Genomic DNA, 11,549 nt, shown 5'->3' on the forward strand with positions numbered 1-11,549 from the left:
GCATTATTGCTGCAATGGAGATTGATCTTGCTGAGGGACACCAGCTTATATATGTTATGCCTAACATTATGTTAACGATTAAAGATTTCTTTAGGCATATTCAAATTTCCATTCAAACCCGTGGATATGAGTCATGGGAAGGAGCGGAAGCTAATTTGCTTGTGACAAGAAGTATCACCGCAAGACTATCAAATACTCCAAACGTGGGATTTGCATTTCGAGTTGAAAAGGTTGCGGAATACCTCCGGTCAAAAGGGGTCAAAGCAATTGATGCAACCAAACATTCAGCCACTAAGTTCCAAGGTAGTCAGTGGAACTTACGACCTTCAAGGGTAATTCTCCCCACGCAACCATCATCTTTATTATCTTCAACTAACTATGATGGTAGTACTTCAATACAATTTGGAGGATATCAACCAGCTGCTTCATCTAAAGCACCTCTGTACAATAAGGAAGATGATGAGACTGATGAAGAACATATAGTTAGTGTTATTACTATTATTGATGATTCGCTGGATGATTACCCAGTTCTTATAGCCCCTAATGCTTTACTTCAAGATTACCCAGCACTCGCAGCCTTCGAAGATTCTCTTCTCCAAAGCATGGTGGGTGAAGATGAAGAAAGTGAAAGTGAAGAAAGTGAAAGTGAAGAAGAAGCACTCTCAAAAATTCTTGAAGAAACAACAATCTCATCACAAAGAAGCCGATACAACATCAATACTACTCTTGATGATTATCCTGAGCTCCAAAATATTGAAAGGATTCTATCCACTGGGGAATCAGCAATAAGTAATTATAGACCACCTCAAGATGAGGAGATGGATATTCCAGGGTATGCTCCAGCAGGAAGCTCGAGAGGTTGGGCAGGTATTGAAGAAGCCAACTTAGCTGGAAAAAGGCCAAAGAAGTGGGAGAACAACTCCGAATGGTTCCAACTACCATCAGCTAACGCAAAAAGAGGTTCGGTATTTGTAATGCCTTATGATTTTGATCCAAAGGTTTTTGACAGATGGGAAAGCTCTACCCTTATCCACCTGGCGGACAAAAATTTTGAGCTCCCAAAAGACAAAATTCTATATATCGAAAACCTTCTTGGAGAATCAGAAAAGAAAGCATTCGTGACATGGCGAATGAAATACCAAGAAGAATTTGAAGATCTAAAGAAACAAGCCATGGGCAATAACGGTACGCAAAATGTCCTTAATCAAATGAGACTAATCTTCTACCTTGAAAATCCAAAGGTAGGAACAACTGGTGAACAAGACAGCGCCTACAAAACCCTGAAGAGTCTGGTATGTAATGAGATGACAGACAAGGCGGTGTACCGATACATGAATGACTATTTCCACTTAGCATCTAAAAGTGGAAGAATGTGGGTAAATGAAGAATTATCAACGGAATTCTTTACAAAGCTACCAAGACCCCTGGGAGATAGGGTTGAGAAGGCATTCAAAGAAAGGCACCCTACTAACACAATAGGGGTGGTACCAAGAATAGCCTTCACCAGGCAATTCCTGAAAGATATGTGTCAAGAGGCCCTTTTTCAAAGCCAGCTCAAGAAGATGAACTTCTGTGGTAATACACCTGTTCATGGTGTATATGGAAAGAATAAGGAGAAAGCGGGTAAGAAGTTTGGTGCTAGAAAAAGCACGACTTACAAGGGAAAGCCTCATGATTCCCATGTAAGAATTGGTAAAACAAAACACCTTGCTTTGCGCAAAAAGAATTGCAAGTGCTATGCATGTGGTGAAACAAGCCATTATGCATCTGAATGCACAAACCCTAGAAAAATAATAAAAAGGGTTGCAATCTTGGACTCCTTGGAGTTACAGGAAGGAATAGAAGTGGTCTCCGTAGGAATGAATGAATCAGATTTATCTGATATTTACTCTGTTTCTGAAGGAGAAGATTTAACTTATCAGCCTGAAGAATTTGATATTTTTATGCTTCGACAGACTGATATTTCACAGGAAACCTTGAAGATAAGAAGAACGCATCCTTTGGCATTTCTACCTCAAAGAAAGACTGAAGGAGCGGCTGGTTATGACCTAGCAACATGTGAAGGTTGTGTTCTAACTCCACACTCTCATGCTATACTGAACACTGGCATTAGTATCAAACTACCAGAAGGAACTTATGGACGGATAGCTCCTAGATCTGGTTTATCAGCAAAAGGTATATTCATTAATGGGGGAGTTATTGACGCCGATTTTAGAGGAAGCATTCAGGTGATCCTATTCAATTTCTCATTTGAAAACATATTATTCAATATCGGTGATAATATAGCACAGCTTATTATTGAGAAAATAGCACTCCCAGAAGTAGAAGAAGTACAATTTCTAGATCAAACTCCGAGAGGATCTCAAAGTTTCGGATCAACAGACAAACAAGAAGAAAAGAAGGTATCAGCAGCATTTAAACCAGTACCTATTCCTATTAATATGCTTCAGGTTATAGAAGATGAACCTTCTGAATATTTAATTGGAGAATCGGAATGGCGATCTCAAATGAGGGTCTCAAGAAAAGAATACCTATGTCAACATGACTGGAGTTATGATGAAACTACTGCAGCTGATTGTAGAGACTGCAAACTTGAAGCAAGGGCAGGTAATAGAATTGACTGTCGAAAGTGCAAATTAATCATCTGTTCTTTATGCACATATCATTGTTTCAAAATTTCATGGCCAAGTACAATTAGAACACAGATGAAGAAAACAGACTGGAAGTCACTTTCAGCCCTGCAAAGTAATTTGATACAAAAGCTCATTAGAAGAGAAAATGAACTTGAAGAGGAAGTCAAAAATTTGAGACAGCAAATCTCAGGTATGGAAGAATTAGCAATTATACAGGAAGCCCCCTCAGAATATGAAAGAGAGTTAACAGAAGTCCAGCAAGAAAATGCTTTCCTCAAGTTAATGAACGAAAAACAGCAAAAGGAGATTGAAGCATTAAAGCAAGAGAAGCAACTCCTACTGGAACTTGGGGAGATAAACAAGAAGGAATTGATTGACCTCAAAACCAGGTTACTTGTTCCCTCATCTCTTCCTGTACTAACATTTGATGAATATTATGTTAATGCTGCACCACAGAGAAATAATCTTCTAAACATCAAGGTGAGAGTAGAAATTAATAATCAAGATTGTGTCCTAAATGCAATATTGGACACTGGAGCCGCAACTTGTGTTTGTGACGGAACAAAGATTCCCAAGGAATTCAGACAACAAGCATCTGTAGACGCTCTCATTCAAGGTGTCAATGGTGCAACAAAAGTAAGTGAAATTCTGAAGGAAGGAAAGATTTGGGTAGGCGAACAGTACTTCAGGCTACCCAGAACTTTCGTTATGCCCTCCTTAGCAGAAGGATTAAACTTTATCCTTGGAATGAACTTTATTCGTGCAATGGAAGGAGGATTGAGAATAGAAAAAGGGGAGGTGACTTTTTACAAATTGGTTACCACAGTTTCAACCCCTCCCACTGCACATCAGGTAACTCTACTTGAAGAACTGGGTCTTGAGTTAACTGAATATTATGATATTTGTGCAGCTATGCCACAAAAGGGCATCATTAATCAAGAGCTGATTGATCCCCGAGAACTTGAAAGGCTAAGAAAGCTTGGCGTTATTGGAGAAGAACCATTAAAGTTCTGGGAAAAGAATCAAGTAAAATGCCGAATAGAGGTCAAGAATCCAGATTTGATCATAGAAGATAGACCTCTCAAACATGTGACCGCCAAGATGAAGGAGACAATGGCCAGACATGTCAAAAGGTTACTAGATCTTAAAGTAATCAGACCATCATCCAGTAAACACAGAACCACAGCCATAATGGTGGAATCAGGTACGGAAGTTGATCCTGTTACTGGCCTAGAGAAACGAGGTAAAGAACGTTTGGTTTTTAATTACAAACGTCTTAATGATAATACTGAAAAAGACCAGTATTCTTTGCCCGGTATTAATACAATTATTGCACGGATTGGTAATTCAAAGATATACTCAAAATTTGATCTAAAGAGCGGTTTTCACCAAGTTATGATGGAACCAGAGTCAATTCCGTGGACGGCATTCTGGGCGATTGACGGATTGTATGAATGGCTTGTTATGCCATTCGGCCTTAAGAACGCGCCTGCAATCTTTCAGAGGAAGATGGACAATTGTTTTCGAGGTACTGAAGAATTCATTGCCATTTATATTGACGACATACTTGTGTTTTCAGATACCTATGAGGCGCATAAAAGGCATTTAAAGACCTTTATCACAATTTGTGAGCAGAATGGGCTGATACTTAGCCCAACCAAGTATAAAATCGGAGTTAAACAAGTGGATTTCTTGGGAGCCACTATTGGGGATTCCAAAATCAGGCTACAGCCGCATATTATCCAAAACATCCTAGAGACAAAATCGGAAAGCCTGACTGAAATACGAGCATTAAGAAGGTGGCTAGGAATTTTGAACTATGCAAGAGCGTACATCCCTAATCTGGGAAAAACGCTAGGACCACTCTACTCCAAGACGTCTGTCAAAGGTGAAAGACGTATGAATACACAGGACTGGAAAATCATAGAACAGATCAAACAGCAAGTTCAGAACCTGCCAGATCTGGAAATTCCCCCGCCAGATGCAATCATCCTCCTTGAAACTGATGGATGTATGGAAGGATGGGGCGGTATATGTAAATGGAAGACTTCAAAAGGAGAACCAAGAACTTCTGAAAAAATTTGTGCATATGCTTCAGGACGATTCTTGCCGGTGAAAAGCACTATAGATGCAGAAGTTCAGGCCGTGATCAACAGCTTGGAAAAATTTAAAATTTATTATCTTGATAAATCTGAGTTAATTATCAGAACGGATAGCCATGCTATAGTCAAATTCTATGAAAAGGCTTCTGATCACAAACCATCCCGGGTACGTTGGCTTACCCTTTCTGATTATATTTCAGGGATCGGTATAAAAGTCTCCTTTGAACATATAAGTGGGAAGGACAATGTTCTAGCTGATGAACTTTCTCGACTGATAACTACAATTCTGGTGGACAAATGGGAGCACACCTTACTGCATCCACTAACAAAGGCTATTAATGAGGTTTTACAAAAACCTAATCCTGTTATGGAAGCAAGAATGGCATCCCATATTTTGAACGCATTGAAGACCAGCAAAAAGGGTAACGAGCTTGTTAATGTAATTATAAATAACCAAATCTCTTTGCAGTGTGCATGCGGAAGAGATGCAGCCCTGCTAGTTTCTCACACTAGTAGGAATCCTGGACGACATTTCTATAAGTGCAGCACCGATACATGCCACTCCTGGTATTGGGCTGACCTGATAGAAAATTATGTGCAACAAAGGCTTAACATGGAAGCACCTTTGGCCCAAGAACCAATTAATTGGGTCAACATAGAGCAACACGGCTACTGGGACAACGATCCAGTATGGGAAGAACCAGGGTTAGGAGAACCCGAAGTTATCAATGATGATGGAGCCAACTCAGAGATTGATGATCCGACGGAAGATTCTTCACTCTTCCACCAGCACTTGGACTGAAGCGGACGTGGTGGACCCCCCCACAAACAAATGTCGGAGCAATAATTCAGGAATCTTATCCTGACTTTTTCTTTTATAGCAAAGGACTTACGTGTCCTCTTTACTTTTAGAACGTGCACCGAAAGTAGATTGTCGTGTACTAAGTATGTCAGAGCTGAGTCATAAAGCATTTGCTAGCTAGTGATTCCTTACTTACTAGCGAAGCAAAACCCTTGCTCCTTGGTGTATATAAGGAGTAGCTCTTGTAGTGTAACAGGCATCGAAGAAGATCTCTATCTGCCTATTCACTCCTTAGTTTCAGAAAGCAACTGAATTATTTTCAGCCTTGCGAGTAAGAAACAAGATCCTGTAAGATTTCCGCTAGCAGCTTGTAAGTTTGTGTGTGAAAGTTTGAAATAAATTTCCTTTCCTCTTTTATTATACTATTTTCATACCAAGAGAAAATAGTATAATAAAAGAGGAAAGGAAATTTATTTCAAACTTTCACACACAAACTTACAAGCTGCTAGCGGAAATCTTACAGGATCTTGTTTCTTACTCGCAAGGCTGAAAATAATTCAGTTGCCTGTTACACTACAAGAGCTACTCCTTATATACACCAAGGAGCAAGGGTTTTGCTTCGCTAGTAAGTAAGGAATCACTAGCTAGCAAATGCTTTATGACTCAGCTCTGACATACTTAGTACACGACAATCTACTTTCGGTGCACGTTCTAAAAGTAAAGAGGACACGTAAGTCCTTTGCTATAAAAGAAAAAGTCAGGATAAGATTCCTGAATTATTGCTCCGACATTTGTTTGTGGGGGGGTCCACCACGTCCGCTTCAGTCCAAGTGCTGGTGGAAGAGTGAAGAATCTTCCGTCGGATCATCAATCTCTGAGTTGGCTCCATCATCATTGATAACTTCGGGTTCTCCTAACCCTGGTTCTTCCCATACTGGATCGTTGTCCCAGTAGCCGTGTTGCTCTATGTTGACCCAATTAATTGGTTCTTGGGCCAAAGGTGCTTCCATGTTAAGCCTTTGTTGCACATAATTTTCTATCGTGTCACCCCAATACCAGAGTGGCATGTATCGGTGCCGCACTTATAGAAATGTCGCCCGTGATTCCTACTAGTGTGAGCCTTTGTTAGTGGACGCAGAAGGTGTGCTCCCATTTGTCCACCGTAATTGTAGTTATCAACGAGAAAGTTCATCACCAGAACATTGTCCTTCCCACTTATATGTTCAAAGGAGACTTTTATACCGATCCCTAAATATAATCGTAAAGGGTAAGCCAACGCATCTTGGATGGTTTGTGATCAAGCCTTTTCATAGAATTTGACTATAGCATGGCTATCCGCTCGATAATTAACTCAGATTTATCAAGATAATAAATTTTAAATTTTTGCATCTATAGTGCTTTTCACCGCAAGAATCGCCCTCAAGCATATGACAAATTTTTCGTAAGTTCTTGGTTCTCCTTTACAAGTCTTCCATTTACATATACCGCCCCATCCTTCCATACATCCATCAGTTTCAAGGAGGATGATTGCATTTAGCGGGGGAATTTCCAGATCTGGCGGGTTCTGAACTTGCTGTTTGATCTGCTCTATGATTTTCCAGTCCTGTGTATTCATAGTTCAAAATTCCTAGCCACCTTCTTAATGCTCGGATTTCATCAAGCTCCCGATTTTGTCTCTAGGATGTTTTTGGATAATATGCGGCAGTAGCCTGATTTTGAATCCCCAATAGTGGCTCCCAAGAAATCCACTTGTTTAACTCCGATTTTATACTTGGTTGGGCTAAGTATCAGCCCATTCTGCTCACAAATTGTGATAAAGGTCTTTAAATGCCTTTTATGCGCCTCATAGGTATCTGAAAACACAAGTATGTCGTCAATATAAATGGCAATGAATTCTTCAAGACTGAAACAATTGTCCATCTTCCTCTCAAAGATTGCAGGCGCGTTCTTAAGGCCGAATGGCATAACAAGCCATTCATACAATCCGTCAATCGCCCGTAATGCCGTCCACGGAATTGACTCTGGTTCCATCATAACTTGGTGAAAACCGCTCTTTAGATCAAATTTTGAGTATATCTTTGAATTACCAATCCGTGCAATAATTGTATTAATACCAGGCGGTCACATGTTTGAGAGGTCTATCTTCTATGATCAAATCTGGATTCTTGACCTCTATTCGGCATTTTACTTGATTCTTTTCCCAGAACTTTAATGGTTCTTCTCCAATAACGCCAAGCTTTCTTAGCCTTTCAAGTTCTCGGGGATCAATCAGCTCTTGATTAATGATGCCCTTTTGTGGCATAGCTGCACAAATATCATAATATTCAGTTAACTCAAGATCCAGTTCTTCAAGTAGAGTTACCTGATGTGCAGTGGGAGGGGTTGAAACTGTGGTAACCAATTTGTAAAAAGTCACCTCCCCTTTTTCTATTCTCAATCCTCCTTCCATTGCACGAATAAAGTTCATTCCAAGGATAAAGTTTAATCCTTCTGCTAAGGAGGGCATAACGAAAGTTCTGGGTAGCCTGAAGTACTGTTCGCCTACCCAAATCTTTCCTTCCTTCAGAATTTCACTTACTTTTGTTGCACCATTGACACCTTGAATGAGAGCGTCTACAGATGCTTGTTGTCTGAATTCCTTGGGAATCTTTGTTCCGTCACAGACACAAGTTGCGGCTCCAGTGTCCAATATTGCATTTAGGACACAATCTTGATTATTAATTTCTACTCTCACCTTGATGTTTAGAAGATTATTTCTCGGTGCAGATTAACATAATATTCATCAAATGTTAGTACAGAAGAGATGAGGAACAAGTAACCTGGTTCTTTTCTTGAGACCCTCATTTGAGATCGCCATTCCGATTCTCCAATTAAATATTCAGAAGGTTCATCTTCTATAACCTGAAGCATATTAATAGGAATAGGTACTGGTTTAAATGCTGCTGATACCTTCTTTTCTTCTTGTTTGTCTGTTGATCCGAAACTTTGAGATCCTCTCGGAGTTTGATCTAGAAATTGTACTTCTTCAAGAATTTTTGAGAGTGCTTCTTCTTCACTTTCACTTTCTTCACTTTCACTTTCTTCATCTTCACCCACCATGCTTTGGAGAAGAGAATCTTCGAAGGCTGCGAGTGCTGGGTAATCTTGAAGTAAAGCATTAGGGGCTATAAGAACTGGGTAATCATCCAGCGAATCATCAATAATAGTAATAACACTAACTATATGTTCTTCATCAGTCTCATCATCTTCCTTATTGTACAGAGGTGCTTTAGATGAAGCAGCTGGTTGATATCCTCCAAATTGTATTGAAGTACTACCATCATAGTTAGTTGAAGATAATAAAGATGATGGTTGCGTGGGGAGAATTACCCTTGAAGGTCGTAAGTTCCACTGACTACCTTGGAACTTAGTGGCTGAATGTTTGGTTGCATCAATTGCTTTGACCCCTTTTGACCGGAGGTATTCCGCAACCTTTTCAACTCGAAATGCAAATCCCACGTTTGGAGTATTTGATAGTCTTGCGGTGATACTTCTTGTCACAAGCAAATTAGCTTCCGCTCCTTCCCATGACTCATATCCACGGGTTTGAATGGAAATCTGAATATGCCTAAAGAAATCTTTAATCGTTAACATAATGTTAGGCATAACATATATAAGCTGGTGTCCCTCAGCAAGATCAATCTCCATTGCAGCAATAATGCTTCTATCATCAGTATTCCATCGAGTGTCCCTGAATACTATGAGAGCCATAGTCCCCGCATAGCGTCTATGGAGGATTTGGAAGCGTACCTGTAATATCCCAAGATGGATATATTCTAACTCTGCTTGAGCTAGGCGTTCATAAGAATCTTCCATTATGAAAGTGCGGTCTTGCTGGTCTGAGCCAGTGATCAACATTCTTTCTTCAGATCTATAATGATACACCCTGTGATGTATATTATCTCTTCGGGTCATGTAGAGAACCTCCGCAGGTACCGTTCTTGCACGTTCATGCATAGATCGCCTAAGTTCAGTTTCAGGGTTCATTAGTAGGGCTAGGGTGTGTTCCCTAGGTTGCCTTCCTACTATAGATCTTCCAAGGTTGGCGATACTTCGACCCATTCTCTCAGCTTCATATCTGGCACGGACAGTACGTCTATAGTCTCGAATTTGTTCTTCCACAAGGGGAACACCGGGTCTTTGTGAAGTAGTTGCTACTTCAGTTCCGGTGATAGGCGGAAGATGTGCTTGCCTGGTATTCATTTTATATTTTTCAAAAGATCAAATGGATTTTTGAATACCTTGATTTTACCTTTCTCCTTGATAAAGGCTGCACCTTGAGAACTAAGATGTGTTCTTCTAAGTTGTTCTGTAAGCTCTGCTACGCCGGTTGTATCAGAGACTTTGTCAATCTGGATTTTTAGTTGACGTACTTCTCTTCTTAGCTGAATAACAGAATAAAGAACAGAATTAAGCTGCCTCGATAATGAAACTAGGCTTTGTGAAGTTTCTTTTTCAGAAAATCCAACACCAATATCAGGCCACCCTGTAGAAGTAGAGATAATAGCCTCTTTATATTCTTCAGAATCTTTTGGTAAGTTCATCCAACAATCACTTGCTTTAGGTGGTTGATCAATTCTTCTACTTTGTCCACCTTCTTTGATAACTCTTCAGTCAGAGTTTCAGTCTGCTTTTCAATATGCTTTGGATGTTCACTAAGCTTGATAACTAGTTCTTCAACGTCCTTTTTGGAGAGGGGACGTCTCTTCAAATAGTCTTGCCTTAGTTGCAATATTTCTTCTTTCAGTTGATTTTGTTGTTTCAGCAACTGCAGTAAGTCTTCTCGTTGTTGTCTAACAATCTTTGAAAGACGGCTGATTTCTTCTAGCTGTGAGCCCTGTTCCTGGATTTTAGTTCTCACGTCTAGAGTATGAATATTATTTTGCTTGCTTAAAGCAAATAGAGCCTTATTACCAAGATCAACCCTATAGGCAGTAATTTTCAGATTATGAGCTAAATCTGTTTGCGAAGAAGAATCTAGATTTAAGTAGTCTAGATCTTTTCTATTTTGCCAAGAGTTTTTCCACACAAGAAATTGATTTTCAAATTCTTTCAGATCAGTGTTCATATACTAATCAGAGCAAATTGTGAACGATGATGATTAAACAAGATAGGGTTTTGCCTTTCTAGGGTACTTACTTTTCACCTAGTTTAACCTTGATTGTTTTATAAGTCGAACAGGTATTAGTTCTCGAAGGGATTGCTTTACGCTTGAATCATGCTTCTGTCTTATGAAGTAAAGAAAAATGATTCTTCACCGAAAACCTAAAGTGGAGCTGGGAAGGCTAAGTGAGTCGTTGCTAAAGGTCGTTTGAAGCCTAAGCACAGTAGAAGTTGGTCATGGCAAGAAAGAAAAGAGTATTGAAGATTAAATAAGAGAACTGTTAATTAGTTAAAATTTTATAAGTCGTATTGATGAAATTAATCTAATGCTTCAGAAGGGGAGGCTTGGTTTTGAGAAAGATAAAAGCAAGTCGACCTACACAGCAGAGAAAGGTCGTGCCTAATTGGAAGGAGTCATATTCCATGCCACCAGAGGTGTGAATTGGAGCTTTTAAGTAGAGCACTCTGGATTGGAAGGAAATCCCTACTCCCTAGGTTATAGAACTTAGCTAACTTTAAAACTTAAATTGAGGCCTGACTGACTATAGGCCAAGAATTAACATTGAGTTCACCAATCACTTTACTTCCAAATGCTTGTATTAATTTTGATGCTCTAAGTCACTCATTAGACTTCAAATCAAGTTAGTTCCCAAGAAGATTGACCACAGGCATGTCAAGAGGAGACAAATTTGGACTAGATGAAGCCATAGGCATCATCTCTGCAGTTGTAGTCAAATAAGACCAAAGGGGCATTTTAAATAGCACCCCAAACTTAAGATGCCCTTCCGGATAGAATGTTGTAAAGGACATTAGGGATCTTATATCTCAACACTTAGTGTGTTAACAAGGGAAGGTAGAACATTAGAGTGG

The sequence above is a fragment of the Zingiber officinale genome, chromosome 10A (genome assembly GCF_018446385.1).
Source record: "Zingiber officinale cultivar Zhangliang chromosome 10A, Zo_v1.1, whole genome shotgun sequence".
Taxonomy (NCBI): Eukaryota; Viridiplantae; Streptophyta; class Magnoliopsida; order Zingiberales; family Zingiberaceae; genus Zingiber; species Zingiber officinale.